Here is an 11,796-nt window from a genome sequence, read left to right as displayed (position 1 = left end):
TTGATTTTCCAGTCAAATAATAATAACTAAAGCATTGGTGTTCAATATTGCTACATATGTTACATATGACTGGTTTTACTTTTATATATTAGCATTTTGTCAATAAGAGTTACATTTATTACGATTTATCAAACTTTAAAGTTCATGTTTTCAGCCTATATTTTCTCAAACTCAGACTCAAGACGTTTGTGGATACGGGCCGTGTTCTTAAAAGCAAGTGCAACACTGCAAATTTCCTTTAGCATCTGTTTAAGTGGTATTCTATATTCACGAGTCACCCAGTCGTAGTATATGCTTAGTTTTAAGTATTCCCTACTGAAACAAAATGAAGATTAACGTGACAGTTTTCTTTGTGTGTTTCTATATTGGGTATAGCTCCGTTACGGTTTGGCAACACAACAAGCCAAAGTTCTCTTTGAAAGGGAAGTCTGATAATTAATTTAACACTGAAATTATATTTTGTCATGCGTTCGTCACCTAGTGATTAAAATTAACTACACAATAACAATGTCGGCTCCACGTTAGGTACACTAACGATTACTCATCAGAATTAATTCGAATGTGGACGTGTAAAGGAAAAATTCACATACGTCCTCTAGCGCGCTTTGAAATGTCTTGTTGAAAAGGGAAACAAAATAACTATATTTATATAGAGTAGAAACATACTGGACAATGTTGGAAATAGTAGCAGTAGTTCTATTGTTTATTCTGACACTACACTTAATTCATTGTACTTATCAGCAGTCTAGATATCTTGTTCACCGAAATGTCAAGATAAAAGACACAGACTTATATCATACACAGATTACTGTGTTGAATTTCCTTGTGTGCACAGCGGAATGTTCAAAATCTGACCAATGTGGCACAGCATCGTATGAAATGACGTCACGAACGTGCTACGTGTCAGCGGAGAATACAATGCACGAACCGACACGCATCATATTGTTCGAATCGAATGCAGATTGGAAAACTTCATCAAAGATAATGTTTCCTGGTTCGTGTTTTTCATATAGATGATATTTGTTGAATTTCTATGTTACACCGAAAATATTTCACTACGTGATCACAGAGAGCGAAAATTTCGCGAGTTGCGTATTGCAATAAATTATGATCATACAGCTGAATCTAGCAATGTTTCTGTCTCTTTTATGCTAAAGTTTAGAAAAAATGTCAATTTAATTGGAGTTAATTTGAAAATCGCGAGAGAAACATATCGTCGTGACGTCATTTAAACAATACAGCACGCTACGGTTTTTTATTAAGCACTCCGGAAAAAAAAATCTATCAGAGCAGTGAATATAACATGATAGTTCATCGTAAAGCATAACATTTAGTGTGCTTATCTAAAGCATCTTAATAACTATTTTGAACTTATTGAACATTTCGTAATTGTTGACAACGATTTCAAATAACCAATACATTTCATCAAACTTATTCATATGTTTATATTGATTAGACTTTTGTCTTGCTTGTTTCCATATTAATGTTGAACATACATAGTTAATTTTCTTTAAATTCAACTCTGAAAAAGGCATTTTGCTACGAAGGTCATGATGGTGCTTATGAATATGATAATGTTTTTTTCAAAATCCATCTAGCTTTATTCTCCACATAACCATTATCATCAGCAACAGCAGCGCCATCAAAATAGTCAGCAGATATATTTCAATATTTAAACGTAAAATAGGGCCATCTCATCAACACCCATATTGTGCAATTACTTTTTTGAATTGATATTTCTGATTTATTATGATAGGTATTTCGAAACTAAGGGTTGATTGTTCAGAACTTTGTTAAAGACATCGTGGTTAAATTTTACACGTGTTATGTTTGATGATCTACTAATATATTCAAATAAAACTAGTACAGCAGAACAGCTGTCTCAAGTCTTGTAAATAACACTGCGGACCACAGGAGTATCAATCATACGTCAAGAGCAGTGGAGATTTAAAAGTTAACAGTGATGACCTTAACAAGGTTGTTAAGTTAAACTTAGTGCTGAGCAATTGTCAATGACAGCTTTAGATAATACCCAACTATTGATTGCGAATACAGCTGGAAGTTGATATGAACCATTCTCGATTCCGTTTTATGGATAGAAACTAGTACTATTGTCCTTTTTGGGCATTTATCAGGTTTAGAAAAGTTTATTTGGTGTTGCAAGTAAAATTATCAGCTTAATTTGTTTGCACTCGCTAAGAAATTTAATTAATATTCTTGATCTTACAACATTTTCCTTTGAGCCCGTTGGTGATATGGCTCATAATATTATTGTTTGTCAAGGATGAGCCATTTTTGACATGAAAACTTTTTTGTCATTCATTATAATAATAATAAGATAAAACACGAAGTGCACTGATAGATTCATGATTGACAGCCCCTAAACTCTTTTGTTCTATAAAAGACTCACGTGTATTGTGCGCGCGCGCGTGTGTGTGTGTATGCAATGTGGATGACGTCAATCGCGATTGGATTAACTTTACGTCATTTAAAAAATATTTTACGTCGTTTTTATTATCGACGTATTTTGAAAACGTCAATTTACGACCAAAGATTAAAAGGTTAACCCTTTCATAGTATGTCAATTAAATTTTTTTAAACTTTAATTGTTATAGATTAACATATTTCGTTTCGTTTGTTTAATATAATAAATAAATGAGGGCAAGTCTGCCTGTTTCCCTCTTCTTAACATGTACAAGATTGTCATCTTGCCTTCAAGGTCTGTATTCACTAATGTCTTTAATATGTTTTTCATCCTCAGGCAAAGAACACTGAATTCTTAAATGTTTCAAAATATCTATCATATACCTGTTAACCTATTTTGATATGTTTCTGATTGAAGAACAGATTATTTGTAAACATATGCAACAATTTTTACCATATTTGCTATTATAACAGCATTTTTACTACAAAAGCAAAACGTTGCTGTTCTGAGTCAGAGTGTCAAACTCCAACTCAATACGTTAGTTAATATGGGCTCAAAATATATATCAAAGTTTAAAAGATAGTATGCCCGAATTATTCAACTGTCGATTTCTTGTCTAGTAGGAACGCGTTATCGCAAAGTTTTGAAAAACTTCAGATTTTTCGACAGTTAATTTAAAACCAGATTGGTCGTTTTTATGTGCTTCGTAATTTTTCACTCAGGTCTGAGATTTCTTTGTGTGTGTTTTTTATACAAGTCTTCCAATGTCATTCATATGGAATGTTGGCAGACTTTTCCACGCTGGCAGGGTGATGGCTGACCACCAGAAACAATGTACTATGTCAAATTTAGCGTTTATAACACAAAAATGATCAAGAATAAAAACGTTTTGTAAACAAATACTTTTCAACCACAAACCTTATCATAATCAAAAGTAAGTTCTACAAATCGCCTGATTCTCCCCAGTCTTAGTATAGTTTAATTGGAGAAAGATTCAAAAGTCTTTCCGACAGTTTTCTCTATCAGCACAATCGAGCGAAACAAACTCAGAATAAACAAACTATATTGTGTTCTTTGGCTATTTTCAGTGATAAATTTGCAAGGTGCTGCTGGAGCAGACACCTTGTACTCGCTCGAACAGGGCACTGCGCGGTGTGCCATGGATGGCTTTTCTATCGCAACCCCTGATGATCTGTTACAAGCCCGGCTAATGGGGCTTCACTTTTGCTCGTGCGGATGGCTCTCCGATGGAAATGCCGGCTTTGTGCTTCAGTATGCGTGGCCTGACTGCATAAGTTGGTTCACAGACCAAATCATTACTTGCAACTGGGGCTATGGTAATGTGTGGTGTAAGATTTAACGAAGACAATAATACCGGATTGACTTATAGTGTCGATTTCTGGAAACTTCTATGTTGTGAGTCACGGCCCTTGGAAGTTTTCTACATTTGGATGCAAATTCATTATATAAATTATATAACCGATGGACATGGTTTAGTTTCTTTCATTTTTATTGTCAACAAAACTTATAATCGTTTCGCTTCTTTTTGTAACACTTATTAAATTATACTAAAGTAGAAAAATCGATTAAAATCACATAATGTTCGATAGTTAAACAAGTTATCGAGTATCTGAACATGCCTCGTATGTAGACATATTTTTTTATGCATTTTAAATTGTACGTATTGTTTTGATTTTAAATTGAGCAAAGTTGCGAGCTATTGAAGTAATCAAATTGTCAACTTTCAATCTTATTTATTTTAAGTATATTTTTCGAAAGAGGGAATACATTCAAGAGCACAATTGTTGTTGTTGTTGTTTTTATTGTTTTTACATTATATGTCATCACAAATGTACTATGTTGAAATCATAAACATGTTCAGGAGACTTACTACGCATGCCTTTTTCTATTTTTAGTAAGGTTTGGTTTTGATTTTACTAAGTAATTTAAAATAAATGCTATTGTTTTGTTTCGTGTGTGTTAAATTTGGGAACTATAAAGTGTCACGCACAGATTTTATGAACCGTCAGAATAACTCAGAGTAAGGCAAAATATTATTTTGATTTAATAGCTACCGGTCACTGCCATCTACTCATTCGACCAGAGTAAATACCAACCGGTCAATGCCATCTACTTATTCAAGCAGAATAAATACCAACCGGTCACTGCCATCTACTCATTCGACAAGAATAAATACCAACCGGTATATGCCATCTACTTATTCGAGCAGAATAAATACCAACCGGTCACTGCCATCTACTCATTCGACTAGAATAAATACCAACCGGTCACTGCCATCTACTCATTCGACCAGAATAAATACCAACCGGTCACTGCCATCTACTCATTCGACCAGAATAAATACCAACCGGTCACTGCCATCTACTCATTCGACCAGAATAAATACCAACCGGTCACTGCCATCTACTCATTCGAGCAGAATAAATACCAACCGGTCACTGCCATCTACCCATTCGACCAAAATAAATACCAACCGGTCACCGCCATCTACTCATTCGAATAGAGTAAATACCAACCGGGCACTGCCATCAACTCGTTCGAGCAGAATAAATACCAACCGGTCACTGCCATCTACCCATTCGACCAAAATAAATACCAACCGGTCACCGCCATCTACTCATTCGAATAGAGTAAATACCAACCGGTCACTGCCATCAACTCGTTCGACCAGAATAAATACCAACCGGTCACTGCCATCTACTCGTTCGACCGGAATAAATACCAACCGGTCACTATCTACTCATTCGACCAGAATAAATATCATACACTGTTGGGCAGAATGTTTGTAAAATTTAAGCTTAAAACCATTTGAATTGATACCAACCGGTTACATTAAAGCTTAAATCCTTTAGTTTTAACTGCGTTGCTTATTTATTGTATCCTATTTCATAAACAAATTATTGTCATCGTAGACCACCTTAGTGCCAGGAACATTTTCAAATCAATACTAACGAATCTGGTGAAGGCATACCTCATTGAAATTGTTTTGTTTTTTTTCTACGACAAAACTGCAAATCATTATTTCATCGTAAAATTGCTACTTGAAGAGTAATATTGGTAAACCATGCTGTATATTAAAAAATAATTTTCCAACCATTTGTCAACCATGTAGTACTCGCGTCACATTAACCAGGGTTTATTGTTTCTGGCAGTACCCTCTTGTGTGCTTCAATTAGCACCCACATAATTATATCAATGAACGGCAACCAACTTCAAACAGCATCCTTCTGGGTCGGTATTCATAAAACATCTTTAGTCGTTTCCTTTCTACGGTAATATCCTAATTCAGGTATACATCTGGGCCTATGATATGATTACATGATGACTTCTGAAGAACATTACTTGGATTGACTTTATATAAATGCTCACTTCTATGTCAAAACAATCACGTCAAACCGATTAGTGCTTCTTTAGTTTAAAGCTGCACTCTCAAAGATAGACCGTTTTGACATTTTTTTTATTATTTGTCTTAGAATGAGTCAACGTTTGCGTAAACGTCAGAAAACCAGTGATATAAGACTGCTGACAAATAATCAGATTGCAGTTTATTATATTTACGTTCGAAAATTAATGTGTTTTTTTTCTGAAAAACTCATTTGTAGCCACAAAATTGCAATTTTCGAACGTAAATATTACAAACTGCGTTCTGATATTTTGGTACCAATCTTATATCACTGGTTTCCAGATATTTACGCGAAGATTGGTTCATTCCAAGACAAAATATAAAAATTAAAGTTGTTAAAACGGCCAATCTCTGAGAGTGCAGATTTATATCATGGGCTTTAAAAACATCTCAAACAGCAAAACTGTTGTTCTCAACAAGGTGTTGCATACAAAAAAAATGTTACTAGTCTTCTAAAATAGTTAAATTCATCGTAAGTTGTTTAATCTTATGTAACTTAAAACAACTATTGAGCATGATTTGGGGGCTCAAAATACAATTAAGTGCACAGAGAATAAAAGAAAGATCTTGGATCGTATTGATAATGAATCAATGTACGAACTTGATCTCACCTCCGAAGCAAGACTTACCAACACAATTAAAGCTTCATTTCCATTCTTGTTCGTACACATTTTTATCGCATCAATATGACGCTCAGGATCTGAACAGAATCTGTCGACAAAGCATACATTTCGCAAATATGAACGTAGCAGTCTAAGTTTTTTTTTACAATGGGCTCATATTCCATAACGCCTCGAGTCTAAGATTCAAGAGTTAAACAGCAATCTTGATTTTCCAGTCAAATGATAATAACTAAAACATTGGTGTTCAATATTGCTATACATGTTACAGATGACTGGTTTTACTTTTGTATATTATCATTTTGTCAATAAGAGTTATATTATCCGATTTAAAAGTTCACGTTTTCAGTCCATGTCTCAAACTCAGACTCAAGACGTTTGTGGATACGGGCCGTGTTCTTTAAAATCAAGTGCAACACTGCCAACGCCCTTTAGCACCTGTTTCAGTGGCATTCTATATTCACGAGCCACTCAGTCGTAGAATATGCTCCCAAGGACCAAACATAACATAAAACATAAAGAAGATGATGGTCACACACCTAGAGGTGAGGGCATATTTATATAAGAGAGTTTTTTAAGAATATCGTAAGGACATTTATTGCAAAAACTCTTGGTGTACCTAAGCTCTCTAAAGCAACGTAATGAGTACCATTAAGATATATTATTGAAACGGAACCCTGCTTTATGGGGTTGGTGTACTGTGATTTACCGGGAACAAAATATTCTGGACAACAATCAGGTACCCGCCGCTATGTTCAACACTCCTAGAGCTTCGGACATGTAAACATGCAATAGCACACAAATCGCCCGCCTCTTGCAGTGGGGGTTAATATTCTGAGATGTACCGCAGGACATAATACTGGTCGCGCATAACGGACCCAGCACTCTTTTCTAGCACACTTGCTGCTCGCGACATATGTAAACATGCTCCATCAGCCGAATATCCCGTCTCGTGCAGTGGGGGTTAATATTCTAAGATGTACCGCAGGACATAATACTGGTCGCGCATAACGGACCCAGCACTCTTTTCTAGCACACTTGCTGCTCGCGACATATGTAAACATGCTCCATCAGCCGAATATCCCGCCTCGTGCAGTGGGGGTTAATATTCTAAGATGTACCGCAGGACATGATACTAGTCGCGCATAACGGACCCAGCACTCTTTTCTAGCACACCTGCTGCTCGCGACATAGGTAAACATGCTCCAGCAGCCGAATATCCCAACTCTTGCAGTAGAGGTTAAAGTACTGAGATATAATGCAGGACAAAATAGTGAAATACTGATCGCCCATAATGGACCCACCACTCTTCTCCAGCGCACTTATTGCTCGCGGCATATATGGACATGCTCTAGCACCAGCCGAATCTCCCGCCTCGTGCAGTGGGGGTTACTGTTCTGAGATGTACCGCAGGACAAAACACTGATCGCCCATGATAGACCCACCACTGTTGTCTAGCCAACTTGCCGCTCGCGACATATGTGAACATGCTCTAGCAGCAGCCGAATCTCCCGCCTCGAGCAGTTGGAGTTAACGTTCTGAGATGTACCACAGGACATAATACTGATCACCCATAATGCTCGACTCAAGCCGAAAATCAAGGTAATACATATAATTATAATAGTTTCTTGGAATTTAAACATAGACTATCATATGCCCACCTACCTAGTGGGTATTACTATATCCATATTTTTCTTGAAATTGTAAGCGTTTTCGAGAACACTTCTGCAATGTTTCCAACATGTACGAAATCCTACTGGTAGGTTACAGGCCCATTTATCATTTTGGCTCGGATTTAGCGGAAAATGAGCAAATAGTTTGGGAAAACCGCATAAAACACTTAAGTTTTGTTTAAACAGGTACATGCATTTGTGAACGAATATTTTAATGATTTTAAAAGATCTGAGAACGAAAAGAAAATGATAGGCTGCAGCGATTTTTACAGAGATAGGTTGCAGTTCCATATATAGGTTGCCGTCTGAACTGCAAATTCGTTGACGCCATCATGCACTGAAACCAACCATTTGGTCACGTGGATTGAACATAAATTTGCACCCAAATCTCTGGGGATTGACGCACCGTTATGAACCGAAGCACAAAACTCTGATCGCCGATAATCAATACACCACTATTTTCAACTATTTTGAACAACAGCGTATGTACCTATACAAATAATTAGAAGAATTATTTGTTCATACATTTTATTCTTCTGAAACAAGATGAAAGTTAATATGAACGTTTCCTGTGTAATGTTTTATAAATCATAGCTTTGTTACGGTCTGGCAACAAAACATCAAACCGTTCTCTTTCAAAAGTAATTATAATAATAAATTAAAATTTAAATTATTTATATTTTTTCATGCATTCTGCAAATAGTGATTAAAATTAAATGCGTGGCACAGGCAGCTACACAATAACCATATACGTTCCATGTGAGGGACATTAATTGATTATTAGTAGAAATGCCATGTTTAACAATTATCAATCCAGAAAATTATTTTAAGACTGTTCATTGGTGACAAACATCGATTCGTCATCAGAACTATTTCAAAAGTTGATGTGTGAAGTTCAAATTCACATACGTCCTCTAGCGCACTTTGAAATTTCTTGCTGAAAAGGAAAACAAGAGAACTGTATTTGAGAAACGTACTGAACAATGTTGGAAATAGTATCAACAATGCTGGTGTTTATTCCGATACTACACCTTATTGTTTGTACTTATCAGGAGTCTAGATATCTTGTTCACCGAAATGTCAAGATAAACGACACAGACTTATATCATATACAGATTACTGCGTCGAATTTCCTTGCGTGCACAGCGAAATGTTCAAAATCTGACCATTGTGGCACTGCATCGTATGTAATGACGTCACGAACGTGCTACGTGTCAGCGGAGAATACAATGCACGAATCGACACGCATCGATTTGTTCGAATCGAATGCAGACTGGAAAACTTCATCAAAGATAATGTTTCCTGGTTCGTTTTTTTCATAAAGAGAGTGTTTGTGGAATTTCTATGAAACACAGAAATTTATTTTACTGCTTGATCACAGAAAGCGAAAACAAGTTGCACAATGGCATAAAGTATGACAATACAGCGGAATTTAGCAAATTTTCTGTTTCTTTTATGCTCAAATTTTAGAAAAATGTCAATTTAATTGGAGTAAATTGAAAAATCGTGAGAGAAACATATCGTCGTGACGTTGTTTAAAAAATAAAGTACGCGTAGTGAACGCTACAGTATTTTATGTAGCAATCCGGGAACCAAAATCTATCAGAGCAGTGAATTTAACAACAAAGAAAATAACATGATAGTTTAGATTATTGTGGATAACGATTATTTAAAATATCCTATACATTTCATCAAACGTATTCATATATTTATTAAACTGTTGTCTTGCATGTTTCTAGACTAATGTTGTACACACATTTTTAATTTTCTTTACATTCAACTTTAAAAAAGGCAGTTTCCCACCAAGGCGAAACTTCCAGTAAGGTGCTTATGAATATGTTATGTTTTTTTAAATGCTGATATATCAGAATAATTAACAATGCAATTATCGTTGAGGTAATTTCATGTCTATTCATTTATTTTTATTCTCCATATAACCACAACCATCAGCAACCACAGCGCCATCCAAATAGCCATAAAAAAATATTCAATATTCAAATATATAATAGGACCATCTCATCCACGCGTGTATCGTGTTTTTGAATTTTTATTTCTGAGTTGTTATGATACATAATTTGAAACTAAGGGCCGGTTGTTCAGAACTTTGTTATATAAATCGTGGTTATATTATACGCGGGATATCTAGTACAGCTGAAACAGTTGTCTCAAATCCGGAACGGTACACTGCAGATCACAGGAGTATCCATTTAACGTCAAGAGCAGTGGAAAATTTAAAATTTAACAAAGATGACGTAAACAAGGTTGTTATGTTTAACAAAGTTCTGAGCAATCGGCACTAAGGCCTAAAAAAATAAATTGTTTGGTTAGGGTTACATCCTTTTCAAAAATAGGTAGGGTAGGTAGGCTTTTTAATTTTTTATTTTTTATTTTTTTTTATTAGGCTTTATATAAGAATGTCATTTTCATCATTGGAGAATGGTGTTAAAGTTATCTTATATATAAGCAATTAAGGTTTTAAACTACATATTGAAAAGCAAAAAAAAGAAGAAAAAAAATCTTTTTTTTTTTTTTTTTTTTAGTTTTTCATTTTTTTTTCAAACTGACTATAAAAACGTTAGGGTCGGCGCCTATTCCGTAGGTAGGGTCGGGTAACCCGAACCAAATGTATTTTTTTTTTAGGCCTAAGTGCTTTAGTTTATTATATACCAACTTATTTCAGTTCGATTGGAAAGACAACCTTTTGGGAGCTTTCCATTTTAGCGAAGTTTATTTGGTGTTGCAAGTAAAATTTTCAGCTTAATTTGTTTGCACTCACTAAGCCATTTAATTAATATTAGATTGCACTCAGAATATTTTCTTTTACGCTTGTTGATGGTATGGTCCAAATTATTATTTGTCAAGGGTTGAGCCATTTTTTTTACATGAAAACATCCTTCATTATTATAATACATGAAAGAGATAAAAAATCATGAAAATATTTATATGAAAAACTACAGAAACAAGCTCAGTAGCCAAAAGTTTAAACATAATTCCCGTTTAATGGCACCGGGTAAACGCCAAAGACATAGAACACAAAAACAAAAAATCAAAAACAAGGAACATAGAACAACAAGACAAAACTCCACAAACAACACAGTGCATATATACTATATAAAAACTAGGTGTGTTTATCAAGGATTGTTATGTAGCGCCTTGGAATGGTCAGTAAAATGTAAATTTACTGGGGGTGGGGGTGGGGGTAACCAGCAAGTCTGCCTGTTTTCTGCAGGGTCCGTATTCGCTAGTGTCTTTAATCTGTTCTTCAGACTGAGACTAAGAACACTGAATTTTCAAATATTTCAAAATATCTGTAATATACCTGTTAGACCTATTTTGACAAAAATATGTTTCTGATTGTAGAACAGATAATTTGTGAAGATATGAACCAAAGTTTACCTTCTTTGCTCCTATAACAGCATTTTAACAACAAAATAAAAAGGTTTGCTGCTCTGAGTCCGAGTTTCAAACTCCGACTAAATACGTTAGTAAATATAGGCTCAACATATGTATCAAAGTTTAAAAAGATCATAACCCCAAATGATTCAATTGTCGATTTCTTTTTTAGTAGGGTCGCGTTATCCTAAACGTTTTGAAAAACTTCAGATGTTTTAGATTTTTCGACAGTGAATTTAAAACCAGATTGGTCGTTTTTAT

General features: G+C 35.1%; 1 long non-coding RNA gene across 1 annotated transcript; it reads left to right on the top strand.

The window, feature by feature from the left end:
* The first annotated feature begins 638 nt into the window (after positions 1–638).
* Positions 639–5,297, top strand: LOC128214996 (uncharacterized). Its single transcript, XR_008258020.1, has 2 exons — positions 639–994; positions 3,514–5,297. It is a non-coding gene; the product is annotated as an uncharacterized LOC128214996 (long non-coding RNA).
* Positions 5,298–11,796: the final 6,499 nt, after the last annotated feature.

This window comes from Mya arenaria, chromosome 13 (genome assembly GCF_026914265.1).
Source record: "Mya arenaria isolate MELC-2E11 chromosome 13, ASM2691426v1".
Classification (NCBI taxonomy): Eukaryota; Metazoa; Mollusca; class Bivalvia; order Myida; family Myidae; genus Mya; species Mya arenaria.
The sequence above is the reverse complement of the archived record's forward strand: the minus strand, read 5'-3'. Positions and strand labels throughout refer to the sequence as shown.